Source organism: Eumetopias jubatus, unplaced genomic scaffold (assembly GCF_037043125.1).
Source record: "Eumetopias jubatus isolate StellerSeaLion01/CBP00866 unplaced genomic scaffold, mEumJub1_p1.0 scaffold_2, whole genome shotgun sequence".
Classification (NCBI taxonomy): domain Eukaryota; kingdom Metazoa; phylum Chordata; class Mammalia; order Carnivora; family Otariidae; genus Eumetopias; species Eumetopias jubatus.
In genome coordinates, this window is record NW_028274808.1 from 159,263,188 (window position 1) to 159,284,002 (window position 20,815).

The 20,815-nt window shown below is 38.2% G+C and overlaps 1 pseudogene; it reads right to left on the minus strand.

Moving 5' to 3' along the window:
• Window positions 1–15,076: 15,076 nt before the first annotated feature.
• LOC114206671 (mitochondrial-processing peptidase subunit beta pseudogene) lies at window positions 15,077–16,164 on the minus strand (annotated as a pseudogene).
• Between the last annotated feature and the right edge of the window lie 4,651 nt (window positions 16,165–20,815).

The window sequence follows — 20,815 nt, forward strand, 5'->3', positions numbered from 1 at the left end:
CTCAGATTTTAAGGCGCAGTCTATAATTTAGTGCCTGGCATATACAAAATCATAAATACTGTATGCTTATCTGACTGGAAAAACAAGGATTTCAGCCTCAAGCAGAATCTAATGCTGGAGCGCAACCATTCTCTGTTGGCATGCCACATTACCATACAGGTCTTGGGATGAGAGGCAGGGCATTCTGTGTGTCCTCTGCCTACACATCTCTTCAGCCTTCTCCTCTCATATGGTCAGCTGGGCCTGGGAAGGTAAAGCAGGGAGAGGCAGATCCTGGCTATGACTTGCTTCAAGCATCAAAGCAGCCATGAATTTCAGTGCCATCAAAATCAACAGATAGATGGAAACTCAGAATCTACTGTATCACAGACTGGGCATCTATCTGAGAAAGTTTCAGAAAGAAGCCTAGGACAAAGAAATGAGAAAGAGCTGGTGGCCCAAGCACTGAGAAACTAGGAATAAGATTCAGATATTATACCAGAATAAATGGCCATCATCAAACAGTCAACAAATAAGCCACCCACTAGGTCCTAATTGCCTCAGAAATAGGCTGGGAACCAAGACAGTGTCTTGTAAATGATTCATTTCAGAAAATGACTACTAATCAATTACTAGGGTTTCTATAAAATAGTTTCTCCAGATTTATAGGTGGTGATCATGTGAATTGGATCATTGATTCTAGAATGAGATAAGCAGTGATACTGGTAACTTAATCTACTTACTCCAAGTAGCTACAAAGAAATTAGTTGCCCTTAGTGGAAGCCAGCTCATTACTGAAGAGTGAAAAGAAATCCATTCATCATGGCAGAGCCTCACACCAACCTAGTCTCCCTGGAGCATTCAGCTATGCTGAGAAGATGTTGATGGAGAAGGGGATAATGACCCATAAATAGATAAGAAAGGAGCAGGGGGTGATGAGAAGGATTGAGGAAAGCCTCATGAGATTGCACAGGGAAAAAAATGGGCCTTAAAATCATAAGTATGTTAAAGTACAGTATTACAAGGACTATATAAATAGTATCACAAAGAATAGAATGGTTGAAAGTAGCCCTCAATGCTAGTGTGTTTTTTTCTGGAAGAAAACTTTGTTTGAAATTGGTGAAAAAGAAAAAATGTATGTGAATAACATAGCCCCACCTAAAAATATGTTGCTAACACAATGGTTTTTCAGGAAAGAAAAGGCAAGGATGCCTAGAAATAGCTGCGTCTAATCAGCCCCCATCCCAAGCAATCAACTGAAGTCCAGGAAATTCCATATGTAACCAGAAGAATAGACATCCTGGAGCATTTTGCCACAGTTAAGATTAGCGGAAACAGACCCCCATCAGCACTAGTAACAAAAAAGAACTAAAGGTGAAGAAACCACTGTAGGTGCCTGTGCCTCCCTTCTGGGAAGGTGGTGGCCTCGAGGTGAGAGGGATGGGACAGGGGCCGTTGCTGGGACCACACCAACAGCCCTTTGCTCTGAGACCACGCCTTCAATAGCAGCACAGAGTGCTGTGTTTCTCCTGGGAAAATAATAAAAACAGTGGTGGGTAGGGCTTAGCTTATCCTCCTGATTTATTCTAACAATCCTTAAAAAATGTTTGTTAACATAGCAATGGTTAAAGATAAGCACTTTTTGGGTCTTGTTTAAGAAATCCTTCTCTAATAAAATCTTTTAAAAAAGGGGGCGCCCGGGTGGCTTAGTCGTTAAGTGTCTTCCTTTGGCTCAGGTCATGATCTCAGGGTCCTGAGACTGAGCCCCACATCGGGCTCCCTGTTCAGCCAGAAGCCTGCTTCTCCCTCTCCCACTCCTCCTGCTTGTGTTCCTGCTCTCACTATCTCTCTCTGTCAAATAAATAAAATCTTAAAAAGAAAAAAAGAAAGAAATCCTTCTCTACCCAAAGGCTGTAGGGGTCACTCTGCTGTATTTTCTTCTAAAAGATTCCAAGTTTTCCTTTTCACAATGAATTCCTCCTTCTCTATGGAAATGAAAGTCACAAAGAGCAGAAACCAAAAAGGAAAAGATAGAGAAGTTTCACCTCATTGAAATTAATAACTTCTGCTTACTGAAAATATCATAGAGTAAAAAGATCAGCCATGAACTCTAAGAAAATCTTAATACTATGTCTGACAAAACAATAGGATCCAGAATATATAAAGGATTCCTGCAACCTGTCCAAAAAATGTCCAGAAAACATGATGTATTTCACAAAAATAAACATGATATAATTCACAAAAATAAATCAAGATACTAAAAGATTCTCAACTTTGAGGCACCTGGGTGGCATCCAACTCTTGGTTTTGGCTCAGGTCATGATCTCAGGGGATCGAGCCCCACGTCGGGCTATGTGCTCAACACAGAGTCTGCTTGAGATTCTCTCTCCCTCTCTCTCTCCACCCCTCCTGCTCTCATGGTCTCTCTCTCTCTCTCAAATAAATAATCTTTAAAAAAAATTAAAAGATTCCAGGGTGCCTGGGTGGCTCAGTCAGTTAAGTGTCAGCCTTTGGCTCAGGTCATAATCCCAGGATCCTGGGATCAAGCCCGGTGTTGGGCTCCCTGCTCAGCGGGGAGCCTGCTTCTCCCTCTCCCTCTGCTGCTCCCCCTGCTTGTGCTCTCTCGCTCTCTCTGTCAAATAAATACATAAAATATTTTTAAAAATACATAAAAATAAAAGGTTCTCAACTTTGTTAATGATCAGGGAAATGCAAATTAAAATCATAATGAGGTATCATTTTCTATCCACTAGATGGGCAAAAAATTCAGAAGTCTAATAATACTAAATGTTGGTGAGGATGTGGAAAAACAGAATCTTATATACTACTGTTGGGACTGTAAAATAGTAAAATTTCTTTGGAAAATAACTTGGTATGTCTAGCACAGGTAAAGATTATGTTTCTGTGGCCCAGCAATTTTACTCTTGGGTGTGTACCCTAGAGAAACTCTTGCAGGTGTGCATTAGGAGACAGGTATAAGACCATTAATGAAAGCACTATCCATATTACCTCAGAGCTGAGCAAATATTGTTTGGGGAGAAATACATTGTAGTCAATTATTTTTAAAAAGCAAGCATATGATAAACACAAAAATCAGGAAAGTGAAGGTTTGAGGAGAAGGCAGGAGGATGAAAATTGGAGAGGAGGACATGGCTAATTGCAATTATACTTTTAATGTTGGAATCTTCTGTTGGCCAAGTGGGCTAATGTGTATTTCACATATTCCATTGTAGGCACAGAATATTACATAATAAATTGCTTTTAATTTGTAAAAAAAAAATGCATGAACAAAGAACAAAAATTTCTAATGGCTCAGTGCCAAGAAAAGTGAGATCTTGGTAATATCAGTCTCACTAAAATATGGGGGGTGGGGGGCAGGGACATATGACAAGTGATGGATTGCTCTCTGTCAGGGAGGGTCTGCATAATATGTGTTTTCCTGGAGCTCCTCCCAGAACATGGGCAGCTGGTCTTGTGACCAGGGCCTGTACCCAGGCTTACACCATATTACTCAGTTTGGCAAGTGGCCTGAGTGGACAAGTGGTGATCAGTATGGGGAAGACATGCCACTTAGCACATGAATGTTGTATGTGGTGAGATCTGTTTTAGATAAGTTTCCATGCAGAAAACTGAGGGCTGTTCTGGGGTAAGGCCTTTGATCCACTATTGGGAATACTCTACTTTTTATCCTGATTACATAAATTTGAGATTGAACTGAGGCTGTTTTTTTTCAACAGTTATCATTTTGAATTTTTATTCTAAAGACTCAATACTTGGATCTTGGTGCTGTTGGACTTTGTAACCCCAGAACTACTCATATACGTACAACCTTTTTCTGTTGCTATTTGTATTTTTAATATATTTGGGTTCTACCCACTCTTTTAAAAGGATTATAGTCAAATGGCAAGATTTTCTAAAGCCCTGTTTTGTTCATCCTTAATGTCAAAACTTGGCAAAATGAGTGCTTGATAGGCTTTTTATTCTGAAAAAATTATAAATTCAAAGGAAGTTGAAAAAATAGTACAGAGAGGTCCCATATACCCTTCATTCAGTTTCCCCCAATGATTATATCTTACATAACTATGGAACAATATCAAAAGTAGGAAACTGACATTGCTGCAATATGTGTATGGTTCTATGCCATTTTATCACATGTGTAGATTCATGTAACGACCACCAAAGTTGAGAAGCAGAACTGTTCCATCATCACAAAGATCTCCCTTTGTAGTCATACCCAGCCCTCCCACTGCCATCCCCAACCTCTGGCAGCAGCTAATCTGCTTTTTATTTTTATAATTTTGTCATTTTTAGAATGTTATATAAATGGAATCATTTATTATATGACCTTTTGAGATTGGCTTTTTTCACTCAGCCAAGTGCCCTTGAGCATAGAGTTAGGTCATGTTTTTTAATCTACTCTGCCAGCCTCTGTCTTTTAATTGGTATATTCAGACCACTTATATTTAATGTAATTATTGATATGTTAGGGTTTAAGTATGTTTTTATTTATTTTATGTTTTCATTTTATTTTCTTTCTATTGTTCAGATTGTAATTGTTCTATCTCCAAAGCACTAATTCTTTCCTCTGTCCTTTCTATTCTGTCATTGAACCCATGCAATGAGTTTTAAAATTTGGATTGTTTTTCTAGTTCTAAAATTTCCATTTGGTTTTTCTTTATATTTTTTCTTTGCTAAGATTTTTTCCCTATTTTTCATTTGTTTCAAGTATGTTTGTAATTGCTTGTTGAAGCATTTTTGTGATAGCTGCTTTAAAATCTTTGTTAGATAATGTCAACATTTATATCATTTCTGTGTTGGCATCTACTGATGGTATTTTCTCTTTCAAGTTGAGATTTTCCTGGGTTTTCCCCCTGGTTTTTAATATACTAAGTAGGGTTTTTTTTTTATTGTATCTTTGATATTTTGAATATTATGTTATTAGACTCAGTCTTATTTGAATCTTCTGTTTTAGCAGGCTGCCTTTTTAAAAAATTTTTTTATTGTTATGTTAATCACCATATATTACATCATTAGTTTTTGATGTAGTGTTCCATGATTCATTGTGCATAACACCCAGTGCTCCATGCAGAATGTGCCCTCTTTAATACCCATCACCAGGCTAACCCATCCCCCTACCCTCCTCCCCTAGTCTAGAACCCTCAGTTTGTTTTTCAGAGTCCATCGTCTCTCATGGTTCGTCTCCCCCTCTGACTTACTCCCCTTCATTATTCCCCTCTAGCAGGCTGCCTTTGATACAGTGCTGGTAGAGGAAAGTGGGCACTGTCTCACTGCTATCTGATGGGGAGAAGACCAGGTTTTCCTCTTGGCCTCTGTGGACACTAAGAGGCATGGTATCTCATTACTGCTGGGTAGGGGTAAGAGATCAGATTCCTTACCAGGCCTCCACTGGTACAAGTTGGCTGGGAGGGGAAGGAGCACCTTGATACTGCTCCCACTTGGCCTTTGATAATGGTGGTGGGGTCACATTTTTTCCCAAGGTGTTTCCCTAGAATACAGTAGTTACTGTCTAAAAGTTTACTGTCTTTCTAGATTGTTTCTCTCCCGGTCCTTTGTAAAGAGAATAGACTTTGAGAGGACATTCTTTGTCTGTGTCCATTGGCACTTCCTGGTTGTCAGCTTCTCCAGTAGCCAGTCTGAGATAAAGAGGAAAAATAAAACCCAGGGCATTCACCACTGTGCCATTTCTTGGGTCTGCCTTCACTCTAAAGTTCAAGTCTTCTTATATTTCTTTTATTTATAATGTTCAGTGGTTTTAACTCTACTTAGTGGAAGTAATAGGGGAAAGTGTGTCTACTCTATGTAGACGCTCCATGTGGGTAGTTTTCCTCTCCTCTCCTCTCCTCTCCTCTCCTTTCCTTTCCTTTCCTTTCCTCTTCTCTCCTCTCCTCCCCTCCCCTCCCTTCCCTCCTTTCTCCTCTTCTCTCCTTTTCCTTCCTTCTTTCCTCCCTTCCTCCCTCCCTCCCTCCCTCTCTTCCTTCCTTCCTTCCTTCCTTCCTTCCTTCCTTCCTTCCTTCCTTCCTTCCTTCCTTCCTTCCTTCCTTCCTACTTGTTCTCTGAGTTTGTGCAAGGGCATTATCTGTTCTTTGAATGTTTCTAGAATGCTCAAGTAAAATGTTTGAGGACTGATTTTGACTTTGTGGAGAGATTTTAAATTATTTATTTCTTTAATAAATGTAGGATTATTTAGGTTATCTATATCTTGTGGAGTTGCTTTTGTTTTTTTTTTCCGTTAAATTTGTTCATGTTATCTATGTTTTTTTTTTTTTAAAGATTTTATTTATTTATTTGACAGAGAGAGACACAGTGAGAGAGGGAACACAAGCAGGAGGAGTGGGAGAGGGAGAAGCGAAGCAGGCTTCCCGCAGAGCAGGGAGCCCGATGTGGGGCTCGATCCCAAGACCCTGGGATCATGACCTGAGCCGAAGGCAGACGCTTAACGACTGAGCCACCCAGGCGCCCCATGTTATCTATGTTTTTAAATTTAGTTGTTATTAATACTCACTGTTACCCTGTCAATCTATTCTGCATCAGTAATAATGTTCACTTAATTATTTCAAACATTGCTAATTCATTCCTTTTCTTTTTTTCTCTTCTCAATTTAGTCAGAGTTTTGTTGATTTATTACTGTTTGGAAGTAGCCAACTTTTGCTTTGATAATATTCTGGGGTTTTTTATTTCATTAATTTAAGCTTCTATATTTACTACTTGCTTTCTACTTTACATACTTTCTGTTTTTCTATTACTACATTCCTGGGTTACATACTTAACTTGTTAACTTTTCAGTCTTTTTTTTTTTTTTTAGAAAAACATTTAAGTTTCCAAATTTCCCTCTAAGTATTACTACGCCTATATCACACATGTTTCATTATCTTTTCATTTTAGGTATTTAAATTTTTTCCTTATAATTTCTTCTTTGATTAAAGTTATTTAGAAGCATGTTTTTAAATTTCAAAAACAAAAGAGATTTGGTTATATTTTTGTTATTAGTTTCTGACATAATTATATATTAGATAACTTGTTTTGTATAAATTCTGATTCTTTGAAATTTGTTGAGACTTATTTTATGGTCTTACACATAGCCATTTTTCATATGTATTCTGTGTATGTTTGAAAATAATGTCAATTACCAAAATTTAGATGTATTCTATACGTGTCCGTTAGATCAAGCCTGTCAATTATATTGCTCAAGTTCATAATTTATTGGTTCTTTTGTCTATCTGGTCTCCCACTTACTAAAAAAGATATATTAAAATTTCTCACTATGGTGATAGGTGTGTTAATTTTATAGTTTCTACACCTTGCTAACAAGTTTAATTTTTAAAAAAATTATGTAGTAACTGTGTCTTTAATAATGTTTTGTCCTTAAAGTTGATTTTATCTAATATCAACTTAGCTTTTATTTGATATTTGCATGATAATATTCTTTCATCCTTTTACTTTGAACATTTTTGTGTCCCTTTTAGTTGGGTCTCTTGTAAATAACATAGGTGCATTTGTTTCTTTTTTTTAATTTAATTTAATTTAATTATGTTATGTTAGTCACCATACAATACATCCTTAGTTTTTTGATGTAGTGATCCATGATTCATTGTTTTCGTGTAACACCCAGTGCTCCATGCAGTATGTGCCTTCCTTAGTACCCATCACTGGGCTAACCCATCCCCCCACCCCCTCCCCTCTAAAACACTCAGTTTCTTTCTCAGAGTCCATAGTCTCTCATGGTTCATCTCCACCTCTAATCCCCCTCCCCTTCATTTTTCTCTTCCTTCTCCTAATGTCCTCCCTGCTATTCCTTCTGTTCCACAAATAAGTGAAACCATATGATAATTGACTTTCTCTGCTTGACTTATTTCACTTAGCATAATTTCCTCCAGTCCCATCCACGTTGATGTAAAAGTTGGGTATTCATCCTTTCTGATGGCTGAGTAATATTCCATTGCATATATGGACCACATCTTCTTCATCCATTCATCTGTTGAAGGGCGTCTCAGCTCTTTCCACAGTTTGGCTATTGCGGACATTGCTGCTATGAACATTGGGGTGCATATGGCCCTTCTTTTCACTACATCTGTGCCTTTGGGGTAAATACCCAGGAGTGCAATTGCTGGGTCATAGGGTAGCTCTATTTTTAATTTTTGGAGGAACCTCCACACTGTTTTCCAAAGTGGCTGTACCAACTTGCATTCCCACCAACAGTGTAAGAGGGTTCCCCTTTCTCCACAACCTCTCCAACATTTGTTGTTTCTTACCTTGTCAATTTTTGCCATTCTAACTGGTGTAAGGTGGTATCTCAATGTGGTTTTGATTTGAATTTCCCTGATGGCTAATGATGATGAACACTTTTTCATGTGTCTGTTAGCCATTTGTATGTCTTCTTTGGAGAAGTGTCTGTTCATGTCTTCTGCCCATTTTTTGACTGGATTATTTGTTTTTTGGGTGTTGAGTTTGAGAAGTTCTTTATAGATCTTGGAAATCAGACCTTTGTCTGTAGTGTCATTTGCAAATATCTTCTCCCATTCTGTGGGTTGCCTCTTTGTTTTGTTGACTATTTCCTTTGCTGTGCAGAAGCTTTTTATCTCAATGAAGTCCCAAAAGTTCATTTTTGCTTTTGTTTCACTAGCCTCTGGAGATGTATCTTGAAAGAAGTTGCTGTGGCTGATGTCAAAGAGGTTACTGCCTATGTTCTCCTCTAGGATTTTAATGGATTCCTGTCTCACATTGAGGTCTTTCATTCATTTTGAGTGTATCTTTGTGTATGGTATTAGAGAATGGTCGAGTTTCTTTCTTCTGTGTATAGCTGTCCAATTTTCCCAGCACCATTTATTGAAGAGACTGTCTTTTTCCATTGTATATTTTTTCCTGCTTTGTCAAAGATAATTTGACCATAGAGTTGAGGGTCCATATCTGGGCTCTCTATTCTGTTCCTATTGATCTATATGTCTGTTTTTGTGCCAGTACCATGCTGTCTTGGTGATTACTGCTTTGTAATATAGCTTGAAATCAGGTAATGTGATGCCCCCAGCTTTGTTTTTCTTTTTTTAACATTTCCTTGGTGATTCGGGGTCTTTTCTAATTCCATACAAATTTTAGGATTATTTGTTCTAGCACTTTGAAAAAAGTCATTGGAATTTTGATCGGGATGGCATTGAAGGTATAGATTGCTCTAGGTAGCGTAGACATTTTAACAATGTTTATTCTTCCGATCCATGAGCATGGAATATTTTCCCATGTTTTTGTGTCTTCTTCAATTTCTTTCTGTCTTTTTTTTTTTCTTCTTCAATTTCTTTCATGAGTGTTCTGCAGTTCCTAGAGTATAGATCCTTTACCTCCTTGGTTAGGTTTATTCCGAGGTATCTTATGGTTTTTTGTGCTATTGTAAATGGAATCATTTCTCTAATTTCTTTTTCTACAGTTGCATTGTTAGTGTATAAGAAAGCAAATGATTTCTGTGCATTGATTTTGTATCCTGCCACATTACTGAATTGCTGTATGAGTTCTAGTAATTTGGGGGTGGAGTTTTTTGGGTTTTCCACATAAAGTATCATGTCATCTGTGAAGAGAGAGAGTTTGACTTCTTCTTTGCCAATTTGAATACATTTTATTTCTTTTTGTTGTCTGATTGCTGTTGCTAGGACTTCTATTACTATGTTGAACAATAGTGGCAAGAGTGGGCATTCTTGTCATGTTCCTGATCTTAAGGGAAAGGCTCTCAGCTTTTCTCCATCGAGGATGATATTTCCTGTGGGTTTTTCATAGATGGGTTTTATGAACTTGAGGAATGTTCCCTCTACCCCTATTCTCTGAGGAGTTTTAATCAGGAAAGGATGCTGTATTTTGTCAAATGTTTTTTCTGTATCAATTGAGAGGATCATATGGTTCTTCTCTCTCCTCTTATCAATGTGTTCTATCACATTGATTGATTTGCGAATGTTGAACCACCCTTGCATCCTGGGGATAAATCGCACTTGTTCATGGTGGATGATCCTTTTAATGTATTGTTGGATCCTATTAGCTAGGATTTTGTTGAGAATTTTGGAATCCATATTCATCAGGGGTATGGGTCTGAAATTCTCCTTTTTGATGGGGTCTTTGTCTGATTTGGGGATTAAGGTAATGCTGGCCTTATAGAATGAGTCTGGAAGCTTTCCTTCTGTTTCTATTTTTTGAAACAGCTTCAGGAGGACAGGTATTATTTCTTCTTTGAATGTTTGGTAGAATTCCCTAAGGAATCCATCAGGCCCTGGACTCTTGTTTTTTGGGAGGTTTTTGATCACTGCTTCAATCTCGTTACTGGTTATTGGCCTATTCAGGTTGTCAGTTTCTTCCTGTTTCAGTCTTGGTAGTTTATAGGTTTCCAGGAAGGCATTCATTTCTTCCAGGTTGCTCAATTTATTGGCATATAGTTGATGATAATAATTTCTAAATATTGTTTCTATTTCCTTGGTGTTAGTCGTGATCTTTCCCCTTTCATTCATGGTTTTATTAATTTGGGTCCTTTCTCTTTTCTTTTGGATAAGTCTCGCCAGTGGTTTATTGATCTTATTAATTCTTTCAAAGAGCCAGCTTCTAGTTTCGTTGATCTGATCTACTGTGTTTCTGGTTTCTAATTCATTGATCTCTGCTCTAATCTTAATTACTTCTCTTCTAATGCGTGGCTTATGCATCGTTTGTTGCTGTTTTCTAGTTTTTTAAGGTGTAAAGTTAGTTGGTGAATTCTGGATTTTTCTATTTTTTTGAGTGAGACTTGCATGGCTATGTATTTCCCCCTTAGGACAGCCTTTGCAGTATCCCATAAGTTTTGGACTGATGTGTTTTCTTTCTCATTGGTTTTCATAAATTGTTTAAGTTCATCTTTGATTTCTTGGTTGACCCAAAATTCTTGAGCAGAGTGGTCTTTAGCTTCCAAGTGTTTGAATTTCTTCCAAAATTTTCTTGTGACTGAGTTCCAGTTTTAAAGCATATGGTCTGAGAAGATGCAGGGAATAATCTCAATCTCTTGGTATCAGTTGAGACCTAATTTGTGACACGTATGTGGTCGATTCTGGAGAAAGTTCCGTGTGCGCTCGAGAAGAATGAGTATTCTGTTGTTTTAGGGTGGAATGTTCTGTATATATCTATGAGGTCTATCTGGTCCAGTGTGTCATTCAAAGTTCTCATTTCTTTGTTGATTTTCTGCTTAGATGATCTGTCTATTGTTGAGAGTGGAGTATTGAGGTCTCCTACAATTAACATATTGTTATCAATATGACTTTTTATTTTGGTTAACAGTTGGCTTATGTAGATGGCTGCTCCCATGTTGGGGGCATAAATATTTACAATTGTTAGATCTTGTTGGATAGACACTTTAAGGATGATATAGTGTCCTTCTGTGTCTCTAACTACAGTCTTTAGCTTAAAATCTAATTTGTCTGATATAAGAAGTGCTACCCCAGCTTTCTTTTGAGGTCCGTTGGCATGGAAGATGGATCTCCAACCCTTCACTTTCAGTCTGGATGTATCTTTAGGTTCAAAATGAGTCTCTTGTAGACAGCATATGGATGGGTCCTGTCTTTTTATCCAATCTGCAACCCTGTGCCATTTTATGGGAGCATTTAGGCTGTTCACGTTGAGAGTGATTATTGAAAGATATGAATTTATTGTCATCATGTTGCCTGTGAAGACCTTGTTTCTATAGATTGTCTCTGTAAATTTCTGCTCTATATCACTCTTGGGGTCTTTCTCCTTTTATAGAACCCCCCCTTAATATTTCTTGCAGGGCCAGCTTAGTGGTCACATATTCTTTCAGTTTCTGCCAGTCTTGGAAGCTCTGCATCTCTCCATCCATTCTAAATGACAGCCTTGCTGGATAAAGTATTCTTGGCTGCATTTTCTTCTCTTTTAGTACCCGGAATATGTCTTGCCAGCCCTTTCTGGCTTGCCAGATCTCTGTGGATAGGTCTGACGTTATTCTGGTGTTCCTCCCTCTGTATGTAAGGAATCTTTTCCCCTAACTGCCCTTAAGATGGTTTCCTTGGTTCTATGATTTGCGAGTTTTACTATTAAATGCCAGGGCATTGGCCTGTTTTCCTTGATCCTGGGAGGGGTCCTCTCTGCCTCTAGGACATGAATGTTTGTTTCATTCCCCAGATTAGGGAAGTTCTCAGCTATGATTTGCTCAAATATATCTTCTAGTCCTCTCTCTCCACCCCCTCAGGGATCCCAATAATTCTGACATTGGAATGTTTCATGGTGTCATTTATTTCTCTGATTCTATTTTCATGGATTTTGAGTTGTTTTTCCCTGGCCTCCTCTTTTTCCTTCTTGTCTATTAATTGGTCTTCTAGATCACTAATTTGTTCTTCTGCCTCACTTACCCTAGCTGTTAGGTTATCTAGATTAGATTGGATCTCATTGATAGCATTTTTAAATTCTGCCAGTTCAGCTTTCATTTCTGCCCTTAAGAGACTCTATGTTGCCATTAATCAATTCCTCCATTCTAGCTATTGTCTTCACAATTGCTACCCTGAATTCCATCTCCGACATCTTGGTTATATCTGTTTCCATTTGTAAATCTGTGGCATAAGTCATAATCTCTGAGTCTTTGCTATTTTGGGGGTTCCTCCTCCTAGTCATTCTGTTGAGGGGTGGTTGAGGGAATGTACAGAGTCCAAATTACTGACCACAACCCAAGCAAGAGGCACTTGTTTTATAGGGACTTTAGGGTTGCCGGCCTCTTGTTCTCCCAGCTTGTCTTCTGGGGGAGGGTCCTGCTGTGCTGTTACTCAGGCAACCCTGTTTGGGAAGAGTTGCCCTGCCCCTGTGGCAGGGGATGGGCTCAGTAAAAACCGGTTTTTGTGGGCTTTTGTTCTCTGGCTGCTTTCCTTGGTGGCTTTCTGCGTCTCTTCTGAGAGTCAGAGCTGAAGAGATCATTTCCAACCCTCTGCCTCAGAGCAGAAAGATCACAGTCTGTTCTTCAGGGAGTTCTCCAGGCCACACTATCTCTGTTTCTGTCTGTGCTGCTATAAACTGCAGTGTCCTGGGTTGTGCACCCCTCAGCATCACTCCCAGTCCTCGCCTCCAGGTCAGGGCACGTCTCTGCCCTTTGTGCTTCTAAATCCACCAGCCACCCCCAGTTCACATGTGGGCCCCGCTGCTCCGGTTTCAGTCCAGGGGACTGCCCTAAAGTCTTTTCCCCGCCGCTACCAGTCTGCGAGTCTATGCCCTGTCCCCAGCGCGGGAGGCTATCGCTCACTGGTGGTGTAGGATCCTGATGGCTGGGCTCCCTCCCCCTTCCGTTTATCCCCCGATATCTGCCCACGGAACTTTGTACCTCGAAACCAACCGCCTGTGATATTCTGTTTGTAGAGATCCAGATATATCTTCTTACATCTCAGGCTGATTTCGTGGGTGTTCAAAGTGGTCTGGTAGATATCCAGCTCAATTCTGGGGACCTGTTGGAATAGGGTACCTATTTCTCCGCCATCTTTTCCTCTCCCCTCTGGATTTCTTTATCCAGTCTGACAGTCTTTGACTTTTAACTAAAGAGTTTATGCATTTACATTTATTGTGATTACTGGTGTATTTGTATTCATTTTGCCATTTATGTTGTGTTTTCTATTTATCTTTTTATATGTCTTTTTCTCTTTTTTTATTTATTTTGGATTAAATTTGTTTTTTTTTCCTCATTTAATTTTCCCCTCAACTAATTGGAAATTATATCTCTATTTTTATTTTTAAATAATTCCCTAGAAATTATAGAATGCATTTTAATTTAACAAGTCTAAGTTAATTCATTCATTTATTCTTTTCTCAAGTGATATAAACAACTTAAAATGCTTTAATTTTGATTATCCCTTCCCAACTTATGAGTATTTGCTATAATTATCCAATACTTTAGTTCTAGTTATTAAACTCTTAAATTACAATGTTTTAGATTCACACACTTATTTAACATTTTCTTGGCTCATCATTTCTTCCTGTATCTCAGACTTCCCTGAGGCTCATTCTTCTTTCTTGAGTACCTCTTCTAAAAATTCTTTTTGAAAAGGTGTCTCAATTTTTATTTTCTGAATATTGCCTTAATTTTATTTTTGTTATTGATAGACAGTTTCTATGGTCATGTCATTCTTGATGGTTGTTTCCTTTCTGCTTAAAAAAATTCCATTATATTCAGATTTTTCATTGTGTCTGTTTGGAAATCAGATGTCAATTTAACTTGCTCCTTTGCCTTTGCCAGTAATCTTTTTTTCCTAGCTGCTTTTAAGATTTTCTTTCTTTCTTTTTTTTAATTTATTTTCTTTCTTTTTTTAATTATTATTTTTATTTTATTATATTATGTTAGTCACCATACAGTACATCATTAGTTTTTGATGTAGTGTTCCATGATTCATTGTTTGCTTATAACACCCAGTGCTCCAAGCAATACATGCCTTCCTTAATACCCATCACCAGGCTAACCCATCCCTCCACCCCCCTCCCCTCTAAAACCCTCAGTTTGTTTCCCGTAGTCCATAGTCTCTCATGGTTCTTCTTTCTTTCTTTCTTTCTTTCTTTCTTTCTTTCTTTCTTTCTTTCTTTCTTTCTTTCTTTCTTTCTTTCTTTCCTTCCTTCCTTCCTTCCTTCCTTCCTTCCTTCCTTCCTTCCTTCCTAACTTCCTTCCTTCCTTCCTTCCTTCCTTCCTTCCTTCCTTCCTTCCTAACTTCCTTCCTTTGGTGTTCTGCAGTATCATTACAATGTATCTATCTATCTGCCTTTTATTTCTTTTTATTTATTCTGCTTGGGATTCATTGGGTCTTTTAAATCTGAGGATTTCTGTCTTCTGTAAATTCATAATAATTCTTTGTCAACATCTCTTTGAATATTGCTTCTACATTTTCTCTATTTCTTTCTTGTACTCTGATTTGATATGTTAGATACCTTAATTATAGTCTCCATTTCTTTCTTAAATATACTTTTCATTTTTATTTTTTCTTTAAGGTTTAATAGCTTAAAACTTGCATATCTCTGGTAGTTTTATAACTAAATATATTCAAAATATTTTGATTAAGAGCATTTTAATCACAAACCAGCATATGTTACTACAAATCCAGTTAAAATCTTACTCAGTGAAACCAATGGCAGCAATAGCTGGGCCCTTATCCTAAATATATTTGGTGCACACTTCTTGAACTGTCTCAGCATCTGCAGTGTTGAGTCGATTTTCTTCTTTTGCTTGACCCTTGCATTGAGGTCAGCTTCAAGCTCAGGGGATGGGAATTCTTCTAATATAGCATAACATTTACCTACCAATATCATTATAATTTGGACTTGAACCATAGAGTTGCAACAACATGTTTGTTTTTAGAAGACTTTTGGCTTGTGCAACTTTATTTTCAGTGATATGTATCCACAGTCACATCTATTATTTTTGAACAATATATAACATGTCTGCAATGATGGCTGATTCACAACTCGTATAGATTCCCCACAATCATATATCTGTATAGGAAATATAGAAAGACTGGAAGCTAGGACAGAGGTTACCATGACAAATGAGCTTGGCTGGCTTGCTAGATAAATTTATTTCTCCTCTGAAATGGCAATCCTGGTTGCCAATCAGTGTGTTTACAGCCATGAAAGAGATTGTATATGGATGCACCTAACCAACAGTTTCAACAGCTCTTGCAAGGTGTACCAAAGCCACCTTGTCATTCTTCATTCAATTCTTACTTCCTGTGAATTTGCAATGAGGCAGAGTTGGTATTTCTCCTTTGTGTATGGACAAAAAGTCACAGAAATGAAACCTTGCTAACTCAAGCTATTAATCATAGGAAACTCCTCCAGTTACATTAGGGACTCTTGTTGGCCCTTTATACTATGTGGTTACATAGTTCACTAAGTCTTTATGATTTTTAGGTTTGATATTTACCATTGGTCCCCAAACTGTCCATCCAAGTTCAGTATTCTGGTAAGTTGTGGCATATAGATAATAAAAAACAACTTCCTGGCATTGACTCTGTTTCTCCCAATGTACTGTTTTTTGTTATATCATCAAAAATTTCTAAAGCTGTTGACAAATCTTTAAAGAGTTCTTTGGCAAATATATGGTCTACTTTCTGGAGGTATAGGCATTGAAATGAGCACCTATGTTTCATTTTTAAGTTCCAGGCCTAATTTAGGTCTCTTCTTGGTACCCTTGAAATCCATATGTTCCAGAGAATAAAATGTTCCATTATTCCTCTTATTTTCACTTAAGCCTCCAAAATTAATCAATCAAAGTCCAAATGTGTAATTTGAGAACACCGAGTCTTCAGAGGCCACTAAGTCCATTTTCAAACATGTTATTCATCCATTGGGAACGTCCGGAACAACTTGTGTAGTGGCTTTTATATTTCATTGGCACCTCTGATCAGGAGCCTCTCAGAAAAACCCCAGAGCATGGGTAACAGCATGATTCAAATGTCTACTGCTGGGCGCCTGGGTGGCTCAGTTGGTTAAGTGACTGCCTTCGGCTCAGGTCATGATCCTGGAGTCCCGGGATCAAGTCCCACATCGGGTTCCCTGCTCAGCAGGGAGTCTGCTTCTCCCTCTGACCCTCTTCCCTCTCATGCTCTCTATCTCTCATTCTCTCTCTCTCAAATAAATAAAATCTTTAAAACAAACAAACAAACAAATGTCTACTGCTACCATCTCCTCCCCATGTCTTAACTTCCATTTAATTTTTTTTCAATTTCTTTTCCCCTCTTCTGCACATTGAATAACTCTTCAGTTCTTCCTTCCAGTTCATAATTCTCTCTTTCATTGTATCTAATGCTATATCCATCTACTGAGTTTTTAGTTTCATTTATTATGTGTTTTTTTTTTCACCTGGAAGTTTTATTTGGTTCTTTTTTTCAAATCTACCTGATCATATTTCATAGTTCTTGTACCTTATACATCAAATATTCTTTTTGTAAAAATAAGTATATCAAACCTATTTTATATTTCTTAATTTATAATTCCAGTATCAGCCATTTTTGTAACTATAATCCTGTTGTTTGTTATTTCTACTTATTCTCATTCAAATGATTTGTTTCCTCTTGTGTTTTGTACTTTTATATTTCAGTGAGTTTATAATTACCTGAGGAAATATTTGAGGCCTTGGTTTAAGGTATGCATATTTATCTAGGAAGGCATTACTAATCTTGAGTCACTTTAAATTAAATTCTAAAATTAGGTATTTGGGGATCACATACTTAGTGCGAATTCTAAATTCTGGCTTTAAACCCTCATGAGAACCACTTGTGAATAGGAATTTTAGACTCTACTCAGAGTCAAGATTGAGATAAAAAATTTCTTTACGATTTTCTTTTGTGGGCTAGATTTTCTTCTTTTGGTTTACCCTCGCATTAAAGATGTCAACTACTGGGTCCTGGACTATTCAGGGATTTTTTTTTCTGTGTTCACCCTGTTCAGGTCCCAGGCATTGCATCTTTTTTTTTTTTTAAGATTTTATTTATTTATTTGAGAGAGAGAATGAGAGAGAGAGAGCACATGAGAGGGGGGAGGGTCAGAGAGAGAAGCAGACTCCCTGCCGCGCAGGGACCCCGATGCGGGACCAGATCCCGGGACTCCAGGATCATGACCTGAGCCGAAGGCAGTTGCTTAACCAACTGAGCCACCCAGGCACCCCCAGGCATTGCATCTTTATCCCTCTTTGATTTCCATTAAAATGAAGACTCTAGTCCACCAGAAATAAGTAAATGGACTGAGGGTCCCATTGCTTCAGGGTGGTTACCTCTGAAAATTTGTGTTTTCTTATATTTTCAGATTCTGATGATTTCCATTATTCTCCTGACAGCTCATTTAAGCATTTTAACATCTTTTATCCAGCATTTTTAGGTGTCATAAGCCAGGAAGGTTCTTCATAATATTTATTCTTTAATTTGTGGGACGTGGAAGTTTTGGCACTATTCTTAAATACTCTAATTTACAAGGTTTCTATTGTAAAGTAAGCTGAATTGAAGAAGTGATATAGTTCTTCTCCTGCCCCAATAAAAAAAATCCTCTGAACACTCAAACTCTTGAGTTTTTGGAGCCACATTATCATTTTACCTCATTATAGCATGGCTGCTACTGTCTTAGTGCAATCTTGGACAACTTCTGTCAGCAGAAGGCAGACTAAATATAAAGAGAGTGATGAGGAACAGTGTCTGGTTCGTGGATCAGCACCCAGCATGAGTTACTTACTTCGAGCTTCACAACAACCTAATAAAATGGTAACATTGCTTTCATTTTATAAAGAAGAAATTTATAAAGAAGAAATCTAAGCCTTGGGCGCCTGGGTGGCTCAGTCATTAAGCGTCTGCCTTGGGCTCAGGTCATGATCCCAGGGTCCTGGGATCGAGCCCCACATCGGGCTCCCTGCTCGGCGGGAAGCCTGCTTCTCCCTCTCTCACTCCCCCTTCTTGTGTTCCCTCTCTTGCTATGTCTCTGTCTGTCAAATAAATAAATAAATAATCTTTAAAAAAAAAAAGAAATCTAAGCCTCAATGATGTTAAGTATTCCTTCCTCAATAAGTTAAGTATTCCTTCCTCATCAGAAGGAAACAGAAGGAGCTGGAATGTTCTGAAAGATCATCCAGGCATGTCTTCTTAGAGCAAACCTTCAAGGATCCTGTAGGTCAATCATTTATTCATTTATCCATCCATCCATCCATCCATCCATCCATCCATCCATCCATTTGTGAATTCATTCAATAAACCTTTCTTGAGAACTTGCCATGTGTGTGACACTGTGCTAGATACTGACAAACAAAAATGGATAAGACAAAGACCTTACATTCTCATATGGGAAGACATGTAAACAATTTTAATATATTGCAGTGAGTTAAATGATAGGGGTTATGAGAACATTGGGAAGGGCATCACCACTGAGACCAGCTCATGTATAGCTTTGGGGTGGGAAAGGGAAGGTGGTTGCTGACTGAAATGGGTAGTGAGATAAAGGATAGAGGTAGGAACATCAATAGCAAGAAAAGATGGAGCACTCTCTTAGGAGATGGCTCCTCCTTTTTGTCTAGAAGAAGGGGAAATAAGAGCTTAAAACTATTGCCTTTAACCTTACAGTTACCAGCACAAAAGCTTTTCAGGCTCAGCCACTTGCTGTATGGAACAGATCAGTGATGGTTTGGTTATCCAGCTTATGATCTTTTCTGGAATTGAAACATCACACAGAAGAAAGACTTGTCTGGTACAACTGCTTTTAACTGCATTTTCCTCTTGATTGCTCAAGACCTTATATCAGAAGCTCTAATCCAATTTTCTCATACCCCATCTCCCTACTGGCCAACAAAGATTCCATGCTGGGTCTTGCAAAATTAAGCTATAAGCTTTTCTTCCACCAAAGGTTCAAATCTGAGCACAGATGTTAGTTAATCCAGTTACCCCGGCACTCTTAAACCCCTAAAAAAGTAGATTTGTCTTGATGCCTTTTTAATGGTATGGAATTTTCCTCCACTCAGCAATTTTCCTTACTCTCTTGGTTATACCTGATTTGGTTTATCTTTGTCTGAACCAACATGATGGACAGACGTTTTGGCAAGTGGACTGTGTTTATTTCTAGGGCTTAAAATGTGGGTCATAGACACTGCTAGAGACTAAATATCCACTGGGAATCCTTATCCCACTCTAGCTGTTTGTTCTGAAAACAAAACTGTCATTAATGACCCTGGAAAACAGAACCTGGAGCTTTAAGGATGTTGTAGAAGTTACATGATATTACAGCTAAACTGAGTATGCCCAGTGGTGTTAATTGGGGTCAACTTACAACATGTTTTTGAGGTCTGTGATTACTACCACTACAGCCTAAGTTTCTTGAAGGCTGCATATTTATCAGTAGTCCAACCCAATCCCTGGTCTTTTAGATAAGTCATTTACCATCACAGTTGAACATAGAATTTGAGATTGGGGTCTTTCCTAACTCAACTTCTGCTGAATGATTTCTACTCAGTCCTTTATATCTGTAATTCTTGGCAGTACAGTTTGGACAGGACAAAAAGACTTGTCTCAAATTGTGACTATAACACTTTTTAAATGTATCACCTTGGGAAAATGACTCAACCTTCATTAGCTTCTTCATGTGCAAAATTGGACAATAATGTTCATTTCAAAGGTTTCTTTGAGGACTAAATGCAATGTATGTAAAGCACGTAGCATAGGGCATGGCTTAGAATGAGTGCTCAATAAAGTAAGTAGTGTCATTCTGATTTCCTTATTAACAAGGGCATCATGTCTTCAGTTCTGCCAAGAATGAGTTGCTGACTGATTGCCAAGAAACGAGAGACTACAGATTTAAGTTTAAGAGTGTATGAAGAGCAATAATGAGAAGTCAAATTGAAGACTGGTAGACTGATTTCCTACACTCACCTCTGCCCAGTCTTTGGCAAATACTTTACAATATTGCAGGAAATATTAAACGAAATGGGAGGATGGTCAGAAGGTGAGAGAGGTTGAAATTATGCCATTGTTTTGCAGCCTTGGTCCTGTCTGTTGCCATAGCTGGAGTCCATCATCCCCATTGTGTACAGGTCTCCATTGTCTGCAGTGCCAGGTCTCCATTGTCTGCAGTGCCTCTTTGCTTCTCACTCAGGATTCTTGAGATCACTTTGGCTGTGTGCCAGAAGTTGGGTCTTAAACTAAAGGAGCTCTCTTGGGTGTGGTGATGCTGGAATGTATGGAGGAGGAAAATTCCATACATACATTCCATACAGGAGGCATACTGAAAAGTGACTGTAAGAAAAGCCCAACCACATTTGTGTGCTGGATGCTGTGCTAGGAATGTAGGAACAATGGCCATGAGACAGCATCTCTGTCCTCAA